The 26,713-nt window shown below is 43.8% G+C and overlaps 1 protein-coding gene across 4 annotated transcripts in view; it reads left to right on the top strand.

The window, feature by feature from the left end:
• The window catches only part of RABGAP1L (RAB GTPase activating protein 1 like), a 1,234,468-nt gene that overhangs the window by 173,915 nt on the left and 1,033,840 nt on the right, over window positions 1-26,713 (top strand). For all 4 annotated transcript variants that reach the window (XM_069231590.1, XM_069231591.1, XM_069231592.1 and 1 more), the window contains one exon: window positions 19,594-19,688. The gene's annotated coding sequence lies outside the window, so the exon portion shown is untranslated. The remainder of the gene's footprint in view (window positions 1-19,593; window positions 19,689-26,713) is intronic.

Here is a 26,713-nt window from a genome sequence, read left to right as displayed (position 1 = left end):
TGTTAATGCACTAGTCTCTTCCTGTCTCTGTTATGAGTGCCCCAACCTCCCTATCACGGATATCAATACTGTATTCTTTCCATCCCAGGTACTAGTGCCCCAGCATGCTGTGACATCAGCGCACTATGAGCGTTGACCTTGCAACCAAAAAATAAAAACTATATATATATATATATATATATATATGTAAAAAAAATATGACTAGCAGCAAGGGAAGCATTTTCTTCTTCAATGCAGATGATGTCCCACTGATGTCCTCTGCACTACGCACAGAGGTTGTGCAGAGGTCGTCAAAGGGCCATTCTCATCAGTGGAGTGGTTTAGATCTTGTTGAGGTCTCACTGGGCAACACAAATAGTTTGGAAGGAAATATTTGTCATAACTGTAGGATGCTGGCGTGGTGTGTTGTGGGTACCTGAGGTTCTTACACTTTAGACCTGGTCCAGGTATCACCTACTAGTGGTCTCTAGCTTCTTGCAGGATTTGAGAAGCGAGGATGAGGCTCTGATGTGTTTAGCACGGTCATTCCAGATTTTGAGTGTGATTTTGGAAAATGAGCGACCTCCTGTTCTACTTTTGGGGGCTCCAGGTGTGTGAGCGAGTAAGTGAAGTTGAGCGTGGGTGTCTGGTCAGCTCGTGAAAGTGTATGAGATTGTTCGGGTTTGCTGCTCTGATATTGTGTAAGGCTTTGTAAGCATGCATCTAGGTCCGATGTTGTGTAATGCTTTGTATGCGTGGATCCCATGTTTAATGAATGTACCTTTCACCTTTTGGGGCATTTTAAATTTTTAATCTGAAATGAATACGTATTCATATATTTAAACATGGACATTTTTATAGGATTGCTAGTCTTACTGTATTTTCTCTTATGCTTTGGTGTAATGCTTTTAATTAACTATGCACTTTGATAATAAAATTTGAGTTTGTATGTGTGCCTGAGGAATTTGAATTGTCTGTGTATGCATGGGGAGCCAGTAGTGCTCTTTTAGGTGTGGTGACATGTGGGTGCTACAAGGGAGGTTGAGGATGAGTCTTGTTGCAGCATTCTGGATGGTCTGGAGTCTGTGTAGAAGCTGGTTGGAGATCCCACCGAGTATATTGCGTAGTCGAATCTGCTTGTGATGAGTTTTTGTGTGACAGTGCGTATGGTGTTCCGGGGCAACCATTTGATGGTTATGCGTAGGATTTGGAAACAGGAGGCGCTAACTGTGTTTACTTGTGCTGTCATGTTGAGTTTATCATCCAGGATGATGCCTAGGTTTCTGTCATGGTCGATGGGTTCTGGTGGGTCTTAGCTCTGATGGCTACCAGGTAGAGAGTCACAGGCGGAGTCTTGTTTCCGAAGACCAGCACTTCTGTTTTGTCAGAGTTGAGCTTCGGGCAGTTGGTTCTCATTTATTCTGCTACCTTGATCATGCAGTGGATGAAGTTCATTCTGGTGGTGGTTGTCGTGCCATTCTTTAAGATGAGTTGGGTGTCATCGGTGTAGGATATGATGGTTATGCCTAGGGATCTGATGACGTCAGCGAGCAGTGTCATGTAGATGTTGAGCAGGGTGGGACTGAGAAATGAGCCCTGAGGGACTCAACAGATTAGGTTCTTGGATTCCGAGGTGTAAGCTGGTAGACTGACACTCTGCGGAAAGGTCGAGCAGGATGAAGGCTGTAATCTCTCCTTGCTCCAGTACTGCTCATATGTTGTCAGAGACCGCAATGAGTGCGGTTTTGGTGCTATGGTTACTTCTGAATCCTAACTGGGAGTGGTTCAGAAGGTGCTGTATTTTGAAATGGCTGGTGATTTGTTTGTTCATGGCTTACCCCATCGCTTTGGCTGGGTGGGGTTGCAGTGTAAAGCGTCAAGTAAAAGATGATACCCTAGGTTTTGTGCTTTGTGAGAGGTGAAACAAAAGGGTACAAGACTCAATGACCATTTAAGGTCCAAGTGAAATAGTCTGAATAGTTTGACGCATTGAGAAACATTTTATCACCACGTATTGGATGTGGTAGAGTGTTTAGTAATTCTAGACTGGTTTTCATTCCAAACAGTAACCCTCATCCACACACTCTGTACCTGCGTTACCTCACCCGATTTATATATGTACCCGTAGCCACACATACGTCCTCCACTCTTAATTTTTCAAAAGTACGCCTTTCTCAATCTCGCTATTAGAAAAATCGGAAAGACGGTTGGGGAGGTGCACGTTTTCTGCAAATTAAATGGAAATATGGGTCGTTGAGAATCAGTACTGTTTAAAATTAGAATCACCGAGTTCATTTATTTCCCGGATTCATGTTGAGGCTCTCAATTAAAACGATCTTTGTTTTCTATTTTTTGGCGATTTTAGTTTTATTACATGTATATGATACTTTCTGTTGCTTGGGTGACCCTTTCAGAGCTCTATGCACATGTACTACGCACTTTAATATAGGAATATTCCTTGAATAGTAAAAATAAGACTAAAAAAATAGACTGACGTACATATGTATGCAAATGTATATACTTTGAGTCTAGGTACGCAGCTAGAGAGCTATTGTATTGTATTGTATTGTAATCGTATTTAAATAGCGCTTACTACCCCTGACGAGGCGTCGAAGCGCTTTTCGATGAGTAGCACGCTACTCCGGAACCCAACAAGAATTAGTGATGGATTAGTATCGTTAAATAATCAGTACAGTTTTAGTATTATTATGAGTTAATTTGAGCCGCAGATATGAGAGTTTGTTAGTTAGACTGGAGTAATGGAGGGGTGGAGGAGGAAATAAATCCAGAAGTGTTAATTGGGAGTATATCCTTCATTTACTCAGCCCAAAGGCTTGGGATGAGTAAAGGGGGGTTGAGGGGAAAGAGTATATGGAAGGGTTAGGGAGAGCATAGTAGCAGGGTGAGATGAATGCAGGATAATTTAGTAGGGTTGTGTGGGAGGTCACAGAGGTAGAGTGAGGTTTGGTGAGTTAGATGTGGATGGAAGCGCTTAGGCAGAGATATTTAGGAATATTCAAGAAGGGGGATTTACTGAGGAGTGTTGAAGAAAGAAAAGTGGTGGTAAAGTGTTTGAGAGTATGATTCACAGTCAGGGGTTGCTATTATGGAGCGGCACAGGAGGATTAGCTTATATTTTAGAGCAACAAAGTCAGTTTCCTTCAAGGGGGGGGAGGGGTACCTAAATTACAGTGGTACAAAGCTACGGCTTTTTTTTATTTATTTTTTTATAGAAAAGATGGTTTTTCCGCTCTTTTAACAAGTGTAATGGCAGTCCAAAACGTTTGGGTACAGGAGGCCTGACATCCTTTCTCCCGGACTTTCTCTTTTCAAGCTTTGTGGAGAAGTGTGGCTCAATGGTTAGAGCGGCAGACCCTGAAGCAGAGATCTGGCTCAAGACCAGGGTTCAAGTCCCGCTTCGGCAGGTCTTGGGCTCAATTCCCCTTGACCAGATAATTCTCGCCTCGGTGCCTAATCTAATTCATGGGTCCCACTCTGCAACTCTGGGCAGTAGCTTGCTTAATCTCCACAACGGCCCCAACAGCGCTTGGATGCCTGGCTTCACCCTGGGGGTGCTCAGGAGTGGGCGCCTCACAGGGAAAAGCCAGGAGGGGTTCCATAGCGGTATGGGTACAGCGCCTTGAGACCCTAACGGGTGAGTAGTGCGCTATACAAGTGCTAATTTACATTTTACAAGCTTAGTGACAATACCGCTGAAGGAGAGGCAAGATCCAGAGGAGATCTTAATGTTATTTGCTGAGTATGTTCGCGTGCCTGAGTTGACAGCCTTCTTGGTGATGCAACAGTTTAAGAAAGTGATGTGGGAAGGCAGATGGAGCCAGTGGATTTGTAGTTAGGTAGGTTTGACTCTCAGGCTTCCCTAGACCTTTGCTGCATAATTGGGTATGCTGTTCAGCATCTTAACCAGCATGGTATTGCCAGGGCAGGACCAGTTCTTAAACAGTGCTGCTGAAGGCTGGTCCTGATAGAATAATAAACACTTTTTGTAACACCGATAGTTGGTGCTAGGCATGTTTTTTGTCTTTTGGCCAGTGTGGGTTCTGTAGCTGATGTCAGTGTCTCTGTAGAAGACAGAATTTAGTGCATTTTGGGGATTATGGAATGAAACTATCAAGATTTATCAATGAGCTCCAGTATTGAATTTGTTTTACTTGTATCAACATGCGCAAATTCCACATTTGTGGAATTGAGTGAAATCCATACTTCAAGCATTGTAAGGGAGTCCTTCACACAATTATTGTCTCTCTCAGAGAAGACCTCTTGGGAGAACTGGGTTTCATCTGCGTATTGATGGTGGTTGACTTGATTCTTGGTACCAGAACTTTAAGGGACTCCATGTACATATCAGAGATCACTGGCAAGAGGAGGGAACCTTCTGGCTTGCCACAGGTCACAGAGATACTCTGGTGGAGTTAATCTGGACGAGCTGTATGCAGTTCTACAAGGGGTACATGAATTTTGAAGGTTAGGGCCATTGAAGCTCATTCTGGAGGGAAGGTTGCAGAGCAGAGCTTTGTGAAAGATGTCATTGAAAGTTTCTAAAGTTTTCACAACTGGCTATTATCTCTGGAGAGCCTTTTTGGTGGGATGGACATTGTCAGTCATGTGAAATATTCAGCTGCCACAGCTAAATTGCCAGTCAGTATGCCACTGCCCAATTACGTTTGCGGTTTAATGCACTGTTACTGTTTTGGAGAAGCCGGTGCTTCCTCTTTTTGGCATTAATCCAAGCATTAGTTCATAACATCATAGCAAAATATAAACTAGTTGAACATGATTACCTAGTTAAATAAAATAGACATCACAGAAATGAAGGCCATAATGTTCTTTTTTTGCTGACACTTAAAATGGTTCTTTTTAAGGAATCTTCAGTATCGCCTCTTCCCCTTCATCTGAACAAAACACTGCACAGAGTCCACAGTGCATTAGAAAATGCTACTTAAATAAATACAGCCAACAATTCATTATAAAAGAAAATGTTGCTTTGCATATTCTGACAGTAGGTACCAATTGACAAAAGACATGTTGAGAGCATAACTAGTATTTAAGTAGTATTACTTTAATACTACAAAATTCAATTCATAAACCTACACCTCCGTCTCTTCTATCTTTACGGTGGAATTCTCTTCACATGTAGTAAATGTGGGAAGGGCAAGGAGTGTGGTTGGAAATCGGGAATACTGACTTTTAAATTGCTGGGGTTAAGGGAAATTAAAGGTGTGTTTTGGGGAGGGACAAACTAATACTAACCACACCCACAAAAGAGTACAGCAATTGGGATTCACAAAAGACTTTTCTAATTCCACTACAACCTTAACGGTGACAAAACAAGCTTAAATGTGCTCTATCCCAGCCTTGGAGTAATTTAAGCAACACAGAAGGCCAATCACTAATAGCCACTAGAACTGAAACACATTTCCATAGAAAACAATGAGGGCATCCTATAACACTAACACCGCTTAGGAAATAATGTAAAAGAAATGTAATCATTTCAGTATTTACATTTTATTTTTAAGGTAATAAATCATAACTAATGCAGATTTTTACTATTCTTTCATTTAATAATACATCTAAGTTTACAATTAACTTATTTTGATTACTTAATTTTAAAAGTCTAAACATTATTATAAAATGTAACTTATAATAAAGTTTACCTCTTAAATAAAAATGTTTGAGAGGCTGGGTATCTTTAGTTTTAAGGTACTGATCAAAAATAATATTTTAAACATAATTTAAGTAATTTCTAATGTAATAAGCTGTACATTTTAGAAAGTAATGCATTTTATAATTTTCTTTAAATAGTTGTATGTTAGTATTATATGTTTAAAGTTAGTTTACATTTTTATTTTAAGTTAAATTAATGCTCTTTATTAAAACAGAAAAGGCTATATTCCATTTCCTTTAATTTTCCTGGAGGGAGATCTCCACCCAAGTATTGAGATCTCCACAAATAGGTTGAAAGTTATGAATAGTAACTTTACACTCCTAAATTCAGCCGCAGGAGTTTCCTCGCCTCGCTTGAGGGGGTGGAAACTCTTGATCTATGTATAAGTGTGCTTCCACTCAGAAACAGTGAATAACAAAAAAGTGAAGACTTACAGGTATGGGTATGAGTGTAGGATTAAATCTACATATGAGTAGACAGACACATTCAAACTTACCTTGTTTACTTATTTTTGGGTATCACAGCTGCCGTGTCTCCTCACAGAGCTCACCGACGCAGCTGTGTTCTGAGCAGGGGTTCCATAGCGCAGGACCCGCTCTAGCCTTTTCGGCTGCGTCCTGTGATGGAAGCCACGCCCCACGTGGAAGCTTGTGTACCTCCCTGTTTGGGTGATCGGGCTCAGCAGTTGCCTGCTATTGTGATGTACTTACTCTCTTATATTTACTTTGCTGTCCGTAATATGTTGTCTACATGCCCGCAGCCATGCTCTTCAGCCTGCTTTAGAACTTTTGGTGCCTCTTGTTTTCCTGCCTCGCATGTCAAATCATCAAAGGATACTTGTGCATGCCATTAAGGGAACTAGGAGCTCACAGAGACCTCACCATTAGATACTGGACTCAAATAAACACAAACTTACAAAATTTCATTTATTTGTTTAGATGTCTTGTAAAGCACTGGTCGTCATCTTGTGATAAAATTTTTACAGACTCCAAATGTAATTTAATAGTCTTCATTAGACAGTGTGTCCTTAGAGCCAATCGGGATGAGCAGGAACTTTCAAATGCATTCTTCAATTAATAAACCCTGGAGGATGGATGGAGGCAAAGGTTTTATGGGGTTTCAGATTTAAGGAGTTTTATGAATTAGAAGTAGTTTGCTTCACATCTGACTTCAGGATCTCGGGTGTACCATGGTTCCAGACCTAATCCTTCCAAAGATTGTCATACTGGTTTTAGACTCTTGTAGGATCAGATTTGTCAAGGTGAACCGAACATTTCTTGTGGGATTGTAGCGTGGGACGTAGCTGTGTCAAGCCACTAATCATGTAAGGCTGATGAATGATTCAGATTGCTTTGAATTCTATCTCTGCATTCACTGGGAGCTAGTGAAAGACTTTAAGGTTATTTTCACATTTTCAGGCCTCCTTTAGTTCAGGCATCTCCTGTCACATCTTGACAGCCTAGTTTAAAAGCTTTGAATGTCAACTTTTGTAAAATGCATGTATAAACCATGTTTGAATCCTTTTAATGCCCCCTGAACTAGCATTCTGAGCTCAGTTCATTGGTGAAGAGTTTCCTTATAAAATTAATCAATAATTACACACTGATACACCTTGGCAACAGTGTTTATCTGGGGCTTGAAAGTAAAGTAAGAGATTATTCCCAAGTTTTGGGGTTTCTGTGTGGTGGAGGGGTTAAGTCCTAGTCCAGCAGTGCATTTCCCGGGGGAGATTTGCTGTTGTGTCCTGCCAGGACTAAAATTTCAGTTTTTCCCCCCATTTAAGCTTAGGAAGCTTTCTCCCACCCAGTCTCCAGATAGTCGCTATTATTGAACATACACTCCAAGTTATTTTCTGAGATCTGTAATTGCAATTGAGTTGTAACAAGTTTTTCCAGACTCTAGTAATGATATGAAACAATGGCGATTGATTAATTGTTTGGCAGGACTTGCGGGTCCGCTATGGGCTTCCTTAAAAGTCCATCGGTAATTGCATGTTTCAGTTGGTTAGGGACCCGTAGAAAGTGAAGAGCTATCAAAGGTGCTCATGTCTTTTGTCTGGGTGGAGAAGTCTTTGTTCTTGGAAGTTTCAAGATATGGTGCCACTGGCAGATTCGATTTTTGTATCTTAGAAGTTGTTTTGGAAATTTCTTCCTCAGATACTGAGCTGAACGAGGTCAAGGATGATGTCAATAGATCTGGATGAACATGTGGATATGAAGATAATTGAAGCTTAATGAAAACTGTGTCACACATCTTTAGAATTTCTTGTTGAAATATCTGTAAGTCGGCGCAACACTATGTAAAGGTGTGTGGGGGTATTTATTAAGGCTTCAGGGTTGTTAAGTTCTTTATAAATGCTGACATTTTCCTTTTTTTGATTGGTTACGTTTTTAATCTGAATTTCCATCTGGGTGTTTTGTTGTCCGGATGGGCTTTTGGTAATCTCTTCTGCTCATCTTGCAGGAAGTTTTGTATGATTCGCATTGTGATTTACACTACTGTTGTTGTTTTTAGGGACATTGTCTTGAAGCACCATTTTAGAGCCCTGTTAATGGTGCAGACATTTTGTCCCAAAGCCATTATGTCTGTGCCAGTGTTAATGATCAAGTAGTTCTCCCTATCTCAGTGTTTATGCCTCAGTACCTTTTTTAGGTCGCAGCCTACCAGACAGCGCAGCCGTATGATATGCCAAAGATATGTTGGAGAGTTTCAGAAAGGTGACCTGGGAATGCTTTCTGCCTGTTGGTTTCCATTGGCTTTGTGGTTTGGAACTCACATTTTCTTTCTTCCCATTTGGTGGGTGAGAGGTCTCCACGTTTTATTCCTCCCTCCCCGGCCAAAGCCATATTTACGGTATCCTTCCGAGAGCGCCCTTTCTGTAAACAGGCTTATAAATCTTGTTCTTTATTTGTCACAGAACATATGTCAAGCTGTGTCTTCCAGAGAGCTCGGTGTTTACTCTTCTCTTGGCTGACTTCAGACTGAAAGCGTTTAGAAGAAAGAGGAATGGAGATTTTTTTTTTTATGTATTGATACATCAAACCATATGCGCTGATTAGTTTAGGGGCCCTCAATCAATCAATCAACATTTATAAAGCGTGGCTTATCACCCATGGGGTCTCAGGGCGCTAGCAGGGGGACATGGGTCAGTCGAAAAGCCAGAGCTTGAGGTCCTTCCTGAACTGAGCCAGCAAAGGGGACTGCCTGAGGTGGAGTGGCATCGTGTTCCAGGTCAGAATGGCGAGGTAGGACAAGGGCATTTCTCCAGCCATGGTCTTTTGGATCCTGGGGATGGAAGTGAGGGCCAGTTGGGCTGAGCGAAGTTGCATGGAGGAGGTGTAGAAGGATAGGGGGTGGCCGAGGTATGCAGGTCCGACTTTGTAGAGGGCTTTGTGTGCGTGGGTCAGGAGTTTGAATGTGATGCGTTTGTTGATGTGGAGCCAGTGTAGGTCTCTCAGGTGGGCGTTGATGTGGTTGTGGCAGGGGATGTCCAGGATCAATCTGGCTGCGGCGTTCTGTATTCTCTGGAGTCTTGCTTGGAGTTGTTTTGTTGATTCCACCATGGAGTGCCGCGCGGTAGTGGAATTTACTGCTGACGAGTGCCTTGAAGATCTTCCAGAGCAGGCAAAGGTTGTGGAAGCATGCTGCGGAGATGATGACTTGGGGGTCCATTGACAGAGATGAGTCGGGAATGATGCCAAGGTTGTGGGCGAGGTCGTCGGAGGTGGGGCAACTCGGAGGCTACTGGGCGATCCCAGGTGGTAGTGGCTGGCCCCAGGATGAGGATCTCCATCTTGTCCGAGTTCAGCTTGAGACAGCTGTCCCTCATCCAGTCGGTGACTACCTTCATTCCGTTGTGAAAGTTATTTTTGGCTGATGATGGTTTGCCGGTGAGGGAGAGAATGAGCTGTGTGTTGTTGGCATAAGAGATGATGTTGAGCCTGTGGCTTTTGACGATCTCAGCTAGCGGGGTCATATAGATGTTGAAAAGGGTGGTGCTCAAGGGGAAGCCCTGGTGAACTCCGCATCTGGTTTCTGTTGGCTTTGAGGTGAAAGGTGGAAGCTTGACTAACTGGGTTTGGCCGCTGAGGAAGAAGCAGATCCACTTCAGGGCTTTGTCGTGGATGCCAGCGTCGTGTAGTTTGCTGCCAGGGGTGGTGTGAGAGACAGTGTCAAAGGCAGCGGAGAGGTCAAGGTGGATGAGGGCAGCTGTCTCGCTGCGGTCCAGTAGGGTGCGGATGTCATCTGTGGCTGACAAGAGTGCGGTTTCGGTGCTTTTGTTCCCCCCAGATTTCAGATTGGGAGGGATCAAGGACGTGGTTGGCTTCGATGAACTCCGTGAGCTGTGCGTTGATCACTTTTTCGATTACCTTGGCTGGAAAAGAGAGCAGTGAGAGAGGTCTGTAGTTTTTCAACTCCATTGGGTCTGCGGAAGGTTTCTTCAGGGGGGGCTTTGTCTCAGCATGTTTCCAGGCGTCTAGGAAGGTTGGTGGTTTTGATGGAACAGTTGATGGTGCGGCATAACTCTGGGGCGGTGCTGGCTTGATTAACGATGTGGTGGGGGCATAGGTCTGGGAGTGCCCCAGAGTGGGTGGTGGTCATGAGCTTGAGGGTGTCTTCCTGTGTGGGGAGGGTCCAGTGCTCCACAATCGGTTGGTGTTAAGCATCTGTGGTGGTGCTGGGGGGTGGGGTGGTCCGTTGCTTGCAATTCCTTCGTAGATGTCCTGAATCTTCCAATGGAAGAAGGTGACAAAGCTGTCACAGAGGTCTTGGGAGGGTGAGATGTCTACTGTGTTCATGTCTGGTTTTGTGAATTCCTTGACTATGGTGAAAAGTTCCTTGCTGTTGTGGGCGTTGGTGTTGAGTCTCTCCTGGATAGCTGATTTCCTAGTGGATCTGATGATCCGGTGGTGTGATGTGATGGTGTCCACTTTCTCTCGAGTCGTTTGCATGTGCTCCTGGATTCTTGGAGGTTGGGGGAGAACCACCTGGGTGATGATTGCCGGCGGGTTTCCTTAAGGGGGCTAGGGTGTTGGTGCAGTCATTGATCTATTGGTGGAGGTTGTGGGCCAAGGCGTTGATGTCCACGGTGTCTGGTGGTGGGGAGTGGCTGAGCGTGGTGGTGAGCTGGGCTTTAGTGACCTTGGTCCAGTTCCTGCGCTGGGGCAGTAGACTTGGTGCTGTTCGACCATCTTGGTGAAGGAGAAGTGGACGCAGTGGTGGTCAGTCCAGTGTAGTTCGGAGGCGTGTGAGGAGATGTGGTTTCCAGTACAGAAGACAGGGTCAGGGTGTGTCCTGCTTAGTGTGTGGGGAGGTTGACCAGTTGCTTGAGTCAGAGTAAGGCTAGGTTCTCCTTGAAGGTAGAGGTGTTTGGATCGCTGTGATTGTGGAGGTTAAAGTTGAGGTTGTCAAGAAGTATGTAGTCCATTGAGGTGAGGGTATTGGGGGGGGCGATGAAGGCGGCCAGTGCTTCGCTGTAGTGTGGACAGGCTTTGGGGGGTCTGTAGGTGAGTGTTCAGCAGAGGGTGGTGTTAGGATTAGTCTGGATTTGAAAGTGGTGCTCGGCGACGGGGGTCTGAGTATCGATGCTGGTCATGAGGTGGAGTGTTTTTTTGTGGACGATGGCGACATCTCCACCTAGTCAGTTTACGTGGTCTTGATGTATGATTTTGTAGCCCTCGGGGATGGCAGTGGTGATGTCCGGAGCTGAGGAGGTGGTGATCCAGGTCTCCGTGAAGAAGGCTACGTCGGGGTGATTGAGTCAAGGAGGTCCCAAACTTCTATTGCGTGCTTGATGAGGGAATGAGTGTTGAGTAGTATACATCTGAGGTATCTGGGAGCTCCTTCGGAGGAGGAGTTTAGGGTGCGAGGACAGGTGAAGGTGCAGTTGCGGCAGGAGAACGGGCCTTAGCTGTCCTTGGGCGAAGCACAGTGGCAAGCGATTGAGCCTCCAGTGTTGAGAGCGTGCAGGGTTCTGGCCTTGTATTGGTGGATGGAGTGGGAACCAGGGTCCGTGGTGCTGGGTGTGGTCCAGGCGCAGATGGGTGCATACGGGCTTGCCTTCACTGACAGGAGGAGTGATGCTAGCGCTGCCAGTGAAGTCACTCCTGTCACCACGCAGCGGGCACCATTAAGAAGGGGAGGGGTCGCTAAGCTGCGAGGCGGGATGGTGGGAAACATGGTGCTGGGAGGGGGGCGGGGCCGCAGTGGCAGTAGCAGCAGGGGAGGCATGGGGAAGGGAGGAAAAAAGGCAAAAGGAGATACAAAAAAAACAGAAAGAGAGGCAACAGAGCAAAAAAGGTAGAAAAAGGGCATGGAAAGGCAGAAGGCAGCAGAGAGAGAGACAGAAGGCAACCACTAGGCCACTAGGGATGAGGCGCAGGCAGGAGCCTGCGGGTGGAGGAGGCCCTGAAACACAACAATCCAGGCAGGCTCAAAGGGTAAAAGGCATCAACAGGTGGAGCTGTGCTGGGGGAGCGATGCTGTTGCTGACCAGGGGTCATTGAAGTCACTCCTAGCACCACAACGGCCGCCATTAAGAAGGGGAGGGAGATGGGAGAGATCACTAAACCGGGAGGCAGGAGGGCGGGAAAGAGTGCTGGAAGTGGGGGCGGGGCATCAGCGGCGGGGGAGGCGCGGTTTTCATGTTTATTTTGTCCTTGGGACAAGTAGGTCCAACCCCCTACAACACAAACCAACTAGCTGCCAGTATACAGTACCATTTAATGGATGAGGGAAATGCATTGTTTGCAGTTAAGGTAATGTATGTACCCATATGTTAATGCTGATCGAATTTGTATTTATGGTTCATTAATGCTAAGTGTTTCTTATTAGGGTGAGCACTCTAAGAAAATATTGTCATCTCAGACTGCATTGCACAACAGTAGTTCCAGTATAAAAATGTGTACACACGTTTGCAAAGTTTAACAATATGAGGCTGCGTATAATGGTCCGAGCATGCTTTCTAGTTTGATGGAAATATTTGCACAAGCTTGAAAGGAGGATTAGATTTCTTTGCTTTCAAAATAAAATGTTCACAAAAAATGCAACCAGGAAAAAAACGGTTTGCTTAACTACTGTGAAATTTAGTTAAAATGCCTTTAAAGCATCATTCAGTAAAATGTGTTGATGCTTGCTAGTATTCCCCAAAAAATATTCATGATGGAAAAATCAGTATTGACAAGCCCATTAGGTCTGAGGTTGTTGGTCAACCTTTTGGTTTTGTCAATGCATGTCTTCTTTTGATATGGTTTTGGTAAAAGCAAACACATTTTTGGTCTCAAAAAGCACTGCTCACCAGTGTTGTTAGGGCATTGAGCAAAACTACTTTATGTGCTAATTTGCTCCTTGAAGAGCATAATGCTGTCACTAACTGTGAAGCCAGCTGATAAATAGAGATAGATAGAATTGAGATAAAAGCAAGAGATCCCGATTCTTTAAAAAAAATTAAAAAATCACGAAAATGACCTGCATTAGTGCAGATTTACAGCTTTCATTAATTCACTGTAAATTACAGAAGTAGGAAGTAGGCCACAAACTCGTACTCCTAGAAAATATTTGTGAACTGCTTGTTAGCATGAACAAATATGCATGTGTAGATTTGCTCATGTCTGTTGTGTGTTTACAGTTCACTTCCCCTCCAACCACTTTTTCCAGTCCCTGGAAGAAGTCTTAGTTTCCTTGTCTGGAGTACATTTCCAAAATTTCTCTGTATGGGAATAGATTATAGAAAAGCTGGTCAAACCCTCGCAAACATGCAAGTTACTAATTTTGCGCAGACTCAAAAGGGCATTCCAATCATGGAACTGTTGCTTGCCCTTAGCTCCAGCCTTTGTATGTAGATCTGCTAAAAGGTGGCAAAATAAGGGAGTTGCTAGTATTCAAAACCTACGTAATCAGAGAGGCTATTGTCAGAGCACTAATTAGATTGTGCCATAATTTTTAGCTGCAGTACATGGCACCAAAGGGACAAGTACATATATGAAGCAACATATACAGTGGACAAGAAGATATTTTATAAAATTCACTACTGCTGAGTGATGGCTATTTCCAGGCTCTTATGTTTCTGTATTTTGTTCATGCAATTTATTATTCTTGTATAGTGCATACTTTGCTCTTGTATGATACATACGTTGCTCTTGCATAGTAGATACGCTGCTCTTGCACAGTGCACGCTTCGCTTTTGCACAGTGCACACTTTGCACTTGTATAGTGCATACTTTGAAATGACTTGCCTCTAGTTGTTTATAACTGGCCACAATTGAAATCTCTGGACTTATGCTGAAGTCGGTGAGAGTTTCTCACAGTGCTTGTCAGGTGTTCAGAATAGATGGTCATCCAATTTTTTGCCTCGCTGCAGAGGCAGCCTCCAATGGCCATGTACTCCGGTTGCAGTTGTGATTCATTGCAGGATTCGGTGTAAATAATGTACACAGTTGTCATAATATTGATAAGGCAGAAATGCTGTGCTTGCATATGAGTGGATGTGTTGTGTTTTTGAGGTTTGTGAAGTAAATGATTTGTGGGGATGTGCATTCAGGAGAGAGCGAAAACGGTGCTGAAGAGGAAAGAGAGGAGGTTTAAGATGTGCAGATGGAGAGAAAAAAGATGCACATGTCTAACATAGTGATTGAGACTCTGAAAACCATAACCCCTTTCATAGGCCAAAGTAAGGTTTAAATCAGTGTCTCACAATTTCTGCATTAAAACATTTTCAATATTAATTAGTTGCAACAAAATCATTGTTGTTACTCATTTATTTTTAACAGTTACAGCAATTGGCAAAGCTAATAATCCTGGCTGGGCTTTAGTATGTGTAGGTTGCTGTGTTAAATATCTCGATTACAATAAGAGAACGCTCAGAGAGCAGTCTGGTGGCACTGTGTGAATCACAGAAAATTGGTTTATGGGTTTAAGACACGCCCTTAATTACACTGGCCACAACCCCTGTGGGGCCCCCACATTTTTCATCCCATTTATAGCCCTGTCTTCAGCTTCGGACAAAGTCACGCCCCAAAGTACGCAACTGTATGCCAGAAAATGTATGAGTTGGCTACTATGGGTGACTGTCAATCCAATGACTCCGTTCACTGGTTTCCACAATAAGAACCTTAAACGAACAGCTTCCGTTAAATATGTTGATGCACATAAAGTACCCAGTACCATAACTCATAGCGCTACAGATGGAGCTCACTTGAACTGTAATGTGCATCCTTCACACCCACAACTACCCACACCTGCATCATCCTTCACACCCACGATAACTCACACCTGCATCTTCCTTCACACCCACATCTACTCACACCTGCATCATCCTTTCACCCCCATGAATAGTCACACCTGCATCACCCTTCACGCACACAACTACTCATACTTATAACTATTCATACCTGCATCATCCTTCACACTCCTGACTGCTCACACCTCCATCGTCCTTCACACCCACAACTACTCACACCTGCATCATCCTTCATCCCCGTGACTACTCACACCTACGTCATCCTTCACAGCCACGACTATCTGCACCTACATCATCCTTTACACCCACAACTGCTCACACCTGCATCATCCTTCACGTCCACAACTACTCACACCTGCATCAGCCTTCACACTCGCCATTACTCTCACACATGACTACTGGCACCTGCATCGTCTTTCACACCAACTGCTCACAACTTCATCACAAAGCACCTCACTGCTTATTACGCTCTCACATGACTACTCGTACCTCCAGCTGCACATGACGTCCTTCACACCAACAACTACTTACAAGTACATCACGAAGCTCCTCACTGCGCAATGTGGCATTCACCAGGTCAGGGCCTGATTTACATCTTGACGGTGTTACCACCAAACCGCATCAACAGCGGACTCTAAAAGACCATCAAGTCAATGGTGTTCCACCCATCATATTTTGATGTTAAAGTTTTACAAGTGGATCGAATGGCGACTGATTTCTGATTTCGTACAATGACAGGGGCTATGGAAGAGAGTTAAGTGACATGCACAACACCACTGCCCCTTTGCCAAATGTGTAACACTGCACTACACACTGCACAACACACTAAATACACAAAATAATCTATTGCCATTCCAACACAACCTGCACATGCTGAAAACACACATTTACATACGTCCATGACACAGCATACACACACCATTACACTGCACCCACACACAACACAACCACAACAGCCCACACAACTAAACACTCAGCTACACAAACACATACATACAAGCACAACTACACACAGCACAACGACGACCACACAACGCTCACCTGAATGTGCCACACACCAACACAACATATAAAACTACATCAATCTCACATGCAAGTGACACACATACAGAAACAACCACACTACGCAGTCCACCTCCTTCCACCTCAAACTGCCAATTCCCCCACACACTCATCCATGTACAGACTGACATACACAAAAGATAGCACAGACCTACCCGTACAGGCCCCCTTGCAATGAGCACTCATGGAAACCATTGTCCAATGTGAGTGTATCGTCATTTTGGTGCCAGCGTGCATTCTGCAATAACCTTGCTCGTTATATGTTTTGGTAGATACATAAGTATGGCCTTCGGATATATGCAATCCTAAGATGTCTGATACTTGGGGACAAAATCACAGTCCTCTATGGTTCTCAGTGACGGTCTAGATATTTTTGATTATACCTACACAGTTTTGCGACTTTCCATGGTTATCGGCGTACTCATGAACGGACATCGTGGTAATACAAATGTTTTGTACCCCTTTAATTTCTGATCAGGTAAATATGATCTAATTTTTATTATAGCTAGGGTATTATGTTTTTTGGTAAGGGACGTATATTGAGAGGCTACATATTTTAGACGAATGAGAGGCTGTAATTTCAAGATGGCAGAAAAGGGAGGGTGTTTACTTGAGTCCTTCCTTTACCTCCATGGCTTTATAAGCGGAGGCTTTTCTGTAAGAGAATGTCAGCGTACTCGCGGCTGGTACTCGTGGCGTCACTTTACTCTACTTTGCATCTCGTTAACCTTGATCAGGTGAGATGTTTCATACATGTTCATAAGCCACGAGTTTACGGTTAAACCTTTTTTCTTTATAAGTAAGCCTAATTATATACACGATCCTTTCTATATTTACATTACACTTTGCCTCCCTAATAACCTTTATAGCGTTGTGATGACGGTGAGCGCCGATTCGCCACGAGGGATCTCTTTGTCGTTTTTAATTAATTGATTTAACAAATACTGCATTGGGTGGCAGAATGAATTAGTGTTCCTGTTTTATAATGACAGCTAATAAGGCAAGCGGGATTATGATGGAGCTCGAATAAGGGGGCGATCGAACTCTTCAATTCAATCTAAAAACTGATGTTGTATCAGGTTAGATTTTTGAGTGTATTCTCTTATGTACTATTCACTAGGTTCTGTTGCACGTGTGTGCATGGTTTGTTACACTACTCACATGGTAGGTTTTGTATATTGTACAATTTGGGCATTAGGTTTTAGGTTGCACCACAATTTAATACAATATATGGCATGTCACTATGTTGGAGATATTAAGGATCACGAGAATGCTAGCAAATAATTGTCCTTAATCTTTGAATCATTTATTATAGGTGATTTACAACAACTGGTCTCCATACCCAAGGTATTTTGGTGAAGGGCATGTGTTTGTTGTAGTTGAGATTTCTTTCCTCTACAACAAGGTCTTTTGTTTGATGAAATTCCAGCTCTGAGGAAGTCGTTGGGCTATTCCCTAAGACGAAACACTTGTTGACTGAGGGACAATTGAAATTCATCATCTGCATATACAGAAGGACTAGAATTGTGCTTGAATTGGATTAAACTTTAAACTGATTGAACCACACAGAAGTATTGAGAAGCTATATATTTGTTCATTATGTGATCGGATCCTCTTTATAACATTGCGTTTTGGACTTTGGGGTTAATTTTTCTATGATCAAGATATTCATATGATCTAGAAACCTACAATGAATGTTATGATTTAACCTTTACTTGAGTGTGTGTCTCTGATGTTGTTGTATTGTCTGAAGGAGAGCACTGCTTAGTTATTTGTGGCAATTTTACGTTTGCTAATTGGGTCTTTGAGCACTGTTTTCTCCATTGTTAAACACCCCCTCTATGTATGCAATATGTAGAGGTAGTGCACTCAGCAGTCACACCTGCACATGCACACTTTCTGTAATACAACCTGTGCACATTTTTAGGTTGCAGCCTAAGGGCAGCTGTCTGGTTTGCAAAAGACATCTTGGGGACTTTCAGAAAGTTGAATTCATGTTGCTCTTCGATTACCATCGGCTTTGTGGTTTCTAATTCACGATTTCTGGCTTTCCATTTGCTAGCTTTGTGTGCTTTCGACTCTCCAAGTTCAGTTTGTCCCTCCCATTGCCTAAATCATGTTTTCCGTATCCTTCCATGAACTTTCTTTCTGTTAACAGGCCTTTAAATCTTGTTCCTATATCATCACATTTGCTTTGCATTCGAAGCCAAGGTCAAACGTCAGGTGCTGTTTTAGTGGATTGGTTCTTTATCAGTCCACAAGTGGAGGACTTTGCTGGTGAATTAATGGCGCATCTACCATCCACATGTGGAATACATTTCTGCAATGGATGCATTAAGGAATTTTTAAAAAACAAATTGACACAGGTTAGAACATTTAAAAAGTACATTTTTTTAATTGTAAATTTGATTGTAAAAAAATGTTTTACTGCTATCAAGAATTTAGGATATAAAAATAAAACAACATTTATATACATTAAAAAATACAAAGGAACATAAAAACCTGAAATCACATAAAAAATTATATTTTATTTGCATGGATTTACTCAGTCAGTGTGCTTTACCCCACCCACCTACCCAGCCTGCAATTACATATGCACACTTGCACACCATTGCACTTTTACTTTGTTTCAGCTAATGCTAAACAATAACATAAAAAGGCAAAAATAACAAACCTTCATTCACATCCAAAAGGCGGGACCTATTGGCTAAGCTAGTGCTTGTTTTACTAGTTTTCAGAGTGTTTCTCACTAATGCCCCCACTGAGACTCTGTCATGATTGTTGTTCTAGATCTCTTTGTGCTGATGTAAAAGTTATTTTGCACTTCTGTAACTAATGCATTGTGACCAGTAATACTATGAATTTTGTGAAGGGCGTATTTTCCTTCCAGTATTAGATTAGCTCTATACCAAAATGCCCCTAATTCTATGAAAATGAAAAAGAACAAATACCCAGTGTAATAATACCGAGCCTTCTTTTAGTGCCTCACCTTCCCTATACTAATGCGACTACAATAGCCTCCCTATCTCAATGGTAATGTTACAGCTTCCTAGCGGTCTGCTACTGCCCTGGCCTCCTTGTCCCAGGGATGAGTATTTAGCCTCCTAATGCCAGGTTTGATGTCCTGCCTTCTGTATCCTAGCACTGATGATTCTGTCACACTATCCCAACTTCCATGAAGTGGCCACTATTCATCCCTAGCTGCTCATCACACCCTTCCTTTTTTGGCATGTCCTTCCTTCACTTTCAGATTGGCTACCTCTTTCCTCGCCGGTTAGTTTCTGATGCCAATTCAAATGCGCCATGGGAACATTTAAAGTCCATTGGATGCTTGTTCCTGCCAAATCTAATTAGAGAAGCATTGGTGCTATAATTATTTTCCAGATGATCAGTGAGGTTTGGTACCAAAGCAGTGTTAGATCCTGGTGCGATAGAACCACATAATGATGTTGTGCAGTTGTTGACTGCTTGTCTCAACTATTTCCAGCTCTGTTTGCACTCTTGTCTTAGAATTACTCTATGTACCTGTTGTTGGCCAGGCCTCACTCAGTTATGGTAATTATGAATAAGTATATGACTCTCCCGCTGATACAGTACTCATGCATGTTAATTTGTTGTTTGTCCACAGGTGCTCAAGGAAGCAGGAGCCTGAATCAGGGACCACTGTTCACACTGCTGGATATAAAGCACAGCATCCATGTACAGTCTATAAGCTGAACGCTGGTAAGAATGACCTACTGATTGGCTGTGGGTTTCTTATTTTTAAAGCAGTTGTCTGTAAGACATATTGTTAACAATTCTTCAAAATATGCCTAGAGTGGGCTTAAACTCCACCCAGAAGAGTATTACTCTCACTTCACTGGTTTTTTTTCAGTTGGCTTGTTTGTGCATCATTGTGCCTTCCAGAAAATGATTTGATTAGAATGCATAAGGGACTAGTTTACAATTGTAAAATAAATTCTGTCATCAGGCTGTTTGTCACATTCTAGTCTTAGGCTTGAATAGACATTCTATTATATTTACCAGACTTGTTTTAGCCAGTAGGGCAGGCTTTAAGTTGGTAAATAACATTTGTGGATGCTGTGCATGTTAACAGGTTTTTAAAATGCCTGTGTTTATGTGTATTGGCACATTAAAGACAGACCTGTTGGCTTTGCCAATGCTTGTTTCTCAGTTCTGACCTCACATTGGAGAAATTCAAGTTCGCAGTAATAACTAATGATAATTCTTCTCCTACTAATATAACTTTATTAGCCAGAAGGTACTCTATAACATTTTATGTTTCAATAGATCCTGACAAAGATCTCAAGACGTTTCTAATAGAAACATTGAAGCCCCTTTGCCTGTCGGAGAGTCTATGTAAATTATTTAACATAAATAGCCCATTATTAACCACTGGCCTGGTTCAAGCCACAGCTGAGATTTTTTATCTACTTGCCAGCATTGTTGTGCTAGTGGTAAAATCAGCACTGTGAGCCCCGTTCAGCACCACGGAAAGCCAGGACAACACTGCACCTCGACACCATGGACCAGGTAGAAAAGAACTGACTGTTGTGGCCTAGTCCCAGGGCCCAAACTAGCTTAACTTTTCAACAAAGCAAGAAGCAGCAAGCCTAATGACACTGCACCTCCCCCCTAAAGTGCCAATTGTCCTTTAAAAAGTCCCAATATGCGCAATATGTGCACAGCAGCAAAAGCACCCACTGCTCCCAAGATGCGTCCCCAGTAGAGGCCAGATATCCAATCCTTATAATTGATGGTGCACCAATGTGATGTGGCCACCTAAATTTCAATTCCAAGTCCAAAAGTGTGCATTCACAACTTCTTTATTTATTCTTCTTCTTTTTGCCAGTGGTACCTGGAGCACAGCCTCTGCATTTTGTTCTCTTCCCATGAACTTCGTCAGGGCTGCAACCAAACACATAGAATATAATGCATCTAATACCCCAATCCTCAGCTATGCATATATTAACATTTTCTACCAATAGACAACAGCACAAAAGACACCACCTCATTCCCCCACATTAAAAAACAGATTCATAAATAATGGCATACACAAATATAAAAAAGAGACATGTAAAAACCTTATGGTGCACAATATGTACCACCCATACAGACATGTTGATCAGGCACTGGCTTTAATACTATATATTTAATCTCTGGTAATGAATCATCATGTTACCGACATCCACTGTTTTACCCTAAACAAACAATTTTTGTATTTATTCTAATGGACAGTAGTCTGAACATAAATATTTACACTACATGACATCCAATTTATGCAATCAAAGGGGAGCTAGATCACTCCCATCAAAGAGGCTAATATAAGAGATCTTATATAATGAAATTGTAGCCATAATGTGTTGTTGGCACGATAGGGACAAGTAGAGTTTTTTGCAGGACAAGTAGATTTATGATGCAGCCTGTCCCATGGACAAGTAGATATTTTATAAAATTTCACACCCCTAGTTTTCCTACTTCTAACCTGTAGACTGGAAAACCATAAGCAGATTTGTGGATACACACCACCTCGAAGTCCTGTACAAATGCCACTGTCTGTGCAAGCCTCTTTATTCAGCATTTATCTGACTAAACACCCACTATGTAAATGTGTGTAAGCAGTTAACGGAACAGATTCCCAGTCTCTGCACTATGCACACGGACCCTTCACCAGGCACTTCTAGTTTGGGCAGTAAGCAAAACCGCAGGAGTGCTTATAGAGTCTATTAACATCATCTGTTGATCCAGAGAAATTGCATTTGCATAGTAATTGAATGTCCTGAAATTCTAACAGCTTAACATTCTCCCGTTACCTCCTCAGAGAATAAGGTTTTTGCCATTTGCGCTGATCTAAAATAAGCAGCAGGAGAGCTGCTAGCTTCATGTAGCTTGAGCAGCAATAATGAAACTGGTGCATTGGGATTTTGCAAATAAAATCTATGATGTAGAGTTACCAGTAGATGTTAATAAAATATTTATCCTGGGCGGTAGGCGGTGCTCTATACCCAGTGAAGTGCCACAGTCAGTTCCGTTCCTACCTTTAGTCTAGGATTTCCTACTTTAGTGTGATGTCGTTGGTAGTGCGGACAGGAACCACTAGCCATCAAGTTAATCTGCAAACGACGTTTTATTGCCACAGCACTACAGCGCAATCTGGCTCAGCCACTTCCCAGCACGAAACTGCTTTCCTAAAACATAATTGTTTTACCTCAAGTTCTGAGCTCTGTATGTTCTGTGCTGCAATGTGCTGCAGGGAGCACTATCACAATATCATGTCTTCCCCCCTTTAAAAATAGATACATACATAAAATATTTAAATATACATTTTTTAGCAGGCTTAATTAGCATTGCTCAATCAATCTCTGAGGCTTCTAAATGGACCTCGTTGACTTTCTAGGAACACTATTAATGTTATTACAATCTTTTATAATGACTCGTGATGATAAATCAATAGCATAACTTTCATTCAGCGCATCAAAGCCAAACTTATTCTGAATAACTTCACTTCCGTTTTTATTGTTCAAAGCTGTTGAGTCCTGAAACTGATTCTTTAGGTGCCATCTGTTTAAAGCTATTAAAATGGGAAGTATTTCTGCTTGTACCTTTTAGGGTCGAGTGCGCAAAGCGCTCTGTCCCTGGTGTAATATCTCTATGGGCTTTTAACCATGCCCGTGTCACGCACTTCAGTTTGGTTGGTTCGTGGACTTGCCTTTTAAAATACGTTTGACTTCATTAGTGAAAGGCATGCACACGTCATGCCTTTTCCGGCGTTTAGCCCTCCTTTAGCGCACAGTCAACCACCGGAAGCATCTGAGGCTTGGTGTTTTCCATATGGTTTCTGGACTACTTTTTATTTCGTAGGCGGCGCGATCTCCTGTGCAGTAATTGAGCGCTTTGAATGACATCGACCCTGTTACCTGGATAATTGCATGTTTGCCGGTTACATGAATATTGCCCTTTTGCCGATACATGTCACTGCGAGCTAAGTTCTGTTTCCTTTTGGGTGTCTACTTCACATTCATGGCAGCTGTCCAGTCACTTATGTGAAACTGTTTTACTTTTCAGTTTATGTGGCAGGAAAAGTACGGTTAGGAGTTTAAAATGCTAATAGCTCTAACTCGAGCAAACTTTGTCTAATCAGCCCAACGGACGGCTTGAGTCTCTAAACGGAACTGTGTCAGCGCATAACAGGGAGGCTATGTAGAGCGCGCGCCTCAGAAAAAATAAATTAATTAATAAAGAGCGACGTGCGGAAGCGGTGCGCAGCAGGCAGCGCCCGTTCAACACCCAGGGAGGCGGCGGCCATGTACGCTCGCGCTGCGCTCCCCAGGAGACGGGAACACAGCGTATAGAGCCAGAGGGGCAGGAGCCCCAATACAAAAAAAAAGAAAAAAGAAAAAAAGAGGCAGAAGAAAAAAATATATACCCAAGACAGGACAGCAGGGAGACACAGGGGCACGTGGGCGGAACCCCCCCAGAAAAAAAAAAAAAGGAAAAAAACAAACAAATAATCACCTCTAAAAAGAGAGAAAAGAGAAGAAAACAGAGAGAGAAAAAATAAATAAAATAAAAATAAACATACAAACATAACTTCATCAAAAGATTTCTGCAATAATAGCAAAGTACCTGGAAGACCAAAAGCACAATGAGCGCTCCACAACAAGAAAACCCCCAGGTGCCAGCGCAGGCGGGCACCAGTACTCACTCTTCAGTCACTGCGCTGCCCCCGTTCAGCCAACTGATTGACCCGGCCACTGCGGCGCCAAGATGGCGCCTGTGGCTAAATCGGCTAGAGAACTACTTCTACGCCACAAGAGAGACCGATGGGGCGGTGCGCAGGTCGCTTAAGCTATTAATGGGAAGAGACGAGCTGCAAGAACTATTTGACTCACTCCCAGTTACCGGTGATAAATCAGACTTTAATGCGGCGGTTGAAGCCCTAAATAAACACTTTGACCCACAGTTAAACTCGGACTTCGAACGTTTCAAACTCCGACAGGCGCAACAGACGGACGTTGAGTCCATGGATATGTTCTATGCACGTTTAAGAAAATTGGCAAGCTCGTGTGTAGGTCTTAATCAACAAGAGGAGATCAGGGCACAGATTATTCAGGGATGCCGGTCAAACGCACTACGAAAACTAATCCTACGCCAGCAGGGCATGTCCCTTGACGACATCTTGGTTCTGGCACGTTCCCATGAACTATCGACGAGCCGGACAGATGCCATGGCGGCAGCAAGGGGACAGTCGATGGCCGCTGCCTCTAACACACGCCCAGTCCAGGTGAAGGAAGAGCAAGTGGACGCCATACAAACTTGTCAACCGCCAGGCCGCAGACCGGACTCCGGCAGACAGGGAACACGTACCTGTGGAAGCTGCGGGTACGAACTAAAACGGCAATGGGGTGGCCAGCGAAAGGCAAAAGGTGCAATAAGTGTGGCAAAGACAATCACTTTGCGAAGGTGTGCAGGTCAGGGAAAGGCTGGCAAGGAAACCAGAAAGGAAAAGACGTCAAAGTCAGGAGTATAACCAAGAATGTCGACGAGTCCAGAACAACCAAGGACCAAAGAGACCCAGTCTTTGAAGAAGATGAGGACGAGGACATCTTCGTGATCTCATTCACTGGTGAAGGAAAACAGAAAAAGCGACTACCACCTATGAGCAACATTCAGATTAACGGCAGATAGGCGACCGTCCTCATAGACACAGGGGCATCGGTGAACGTCATGGATGACACCTTGTTCGAACAGTTGTCTCCAACGCCGTCGCTTACCCCCGACCACCACCAAAATATATAACTACGGGGGCCGAGAACCCCTCCCTCTAAAAGGCACGGTGGAAGTGGCAGTATCCAGTGGGCAGGTCACAACACAGGCCAAATTTTATGTGGTGACTGGAGACCAAGGTACCTTGCTGGGATGTCACACCGCAGAAGAGCTGGAGTTGGTATTCTTTGCACGGCAAGTATACGACTCCCATGCTGAGCGATTGATCAGCGAATTTCCGCAGCTCTTCGAAGGATTGGGCCGGCTCAAAGATAAAAAGATCAAACTCCACATAGATCCAAGAATCACGCCAGTTGACCTAAGACACCGACGTTTGCCATTCCATTTGCGGCCAGCGGTGGAAAAGGAACTACAATTGCTAGAGGACTCGGGAGTGATTGAGAAGGTGGAGGGTCCAACACCATGGGTCTCACCGTTGGTGATAGCCCCTAAACCCAAGCAACCTGGAGCCATCCGTCTGTGCGTTGACATGCGCATTCCCAATAAGGCCATCAAGAGGGAGAGACACATAACACCAACGATCGATGACATCATAGCGAATCTGAATGGGGCACAGTGGTTCTCGAAATTGGACCTCAATGCCGGGTATCACCAGCTGGAGCTGGATCCGGAGAGTAGAAACATTACAACGTTCTCCACTCATGTCGGGCTCCGGCGGTTCAAGAGGCTAAGCTTTGGGGTATCCTCGGCAGCCAAAGTCTTCCAAAATGTGATAAGAGAAACATTATCAGGATTGCCAGGAGTGATCAATCTGAGTGATGACATCCTCATTTACTCCAAGTCTAGAGAGGAACATCATCGACATCTCAGGGCCACATTGCAGAGGCTAGTGGAGGCGGAATTGACACTCCACAAAAAGAAATGCGAGTTCTACCAAACGTCGGTGGAATTTTTCGGATATGTCTTCTCCAAAGAGGGGCTACAGGTGGATCTGCGGACGCCATTCGCCAAGCACCGATTCCCAAGAACCCCACTGAAGTCAGAAGTTTCTTAGGCATGGCGACATATTGCGGGAGGTTCATTCCACAACTTACGACAATGGCAGAGCCTCTCCGACAGCTCACGAAAGGAGGGCACCGTGGGAATGGAGCCCAGCAGCTGATAAGGCGTTCATGAACATAAAGACAGCATTACTAGATAAGGCAACAATGGCCTACTTTAACCCACACAAACGCACAGAGGTGGTAGTAGATGCCAGCCTGGTAGGGCTCGGCGCCGTCCTCTTGCAGGAACAAAACCCTCACGAGTGGCTTCCAGTTGCGTACGCCAGTAGGGCGTTGTCATCTGTTGAAACACGATATGCCCAGATAGAGCGCAAAGCATTGGCGATTCGCTGGGCATGCAAGCATTTCCACCTATACCTGTTCGGGCAAGAGTTTCAGGTGGTAACAGATCACAAGCCGCTGGTCGCACTCTTTGCCGGGTGTCCTCGACTAGCGCCCCCACGAATAGAGCGGTCGAACGTTCTCCTGCAACCCTATCGATTTACAGTTACATATCGACCAGGAGTGAATAACCCCGCAGACTATTTGTCTCGTCATCCAGCTCCAATGAAGGCTGATTATTCTCAAGAGAGTGATGAGGAGAGCACTGAAGTGTTTGTAAACATGATTGTGCAGTCGGCCTTTCCCAAGGCCCTGAGTATAGCAGAGATTGCAGATGCTACCAAGGAAGACCTGGTACTGAGCCAAGTCAAGGAAGCGTTAGATCATAGAAAATGGAAGCTATTCCTGGAAAAGACAAACGTGGCCAATCATGAGTGCAAGGCCAGGTGCTGTGTGCCTGCGGACCCAGCGGCAACACAGATCCCCACGGCCCGCTCCCCCGAACAGAGGTAGGGCTCACCTTGGGGTGCGGCGCGCCGTCTTACGTCTTTGTTCTTTTTTTTTTTCTTTCCACGCCTTCTTCTACTGGCGCGCTGTCGGGTTCCTTGCTCCTGGAACCGGAGACGGTGTACGGGC

The sequence above is a fragment of the Pleurodeles waltl genome, chromosome 4_2, assembly GCF_031143425.1.
Source record: "Pleurodeles waltl isolate 20211129_DDA chromosome 4_2, aPleWal1.hap1.20221129, whole genome shotgun sequence".
Taxonomy (NCBI): domain Eukaryota; kingdom Metazoa; phylum Chordata; class Amphibia; order Caudata; family Salamandridae; genus Pleurodeles; species Pleurodeles waltl.
Note: the sequence above shows the minus strand (reverse complement) of the source record. Positions and strands in the feature narration are given on the sequence as shown.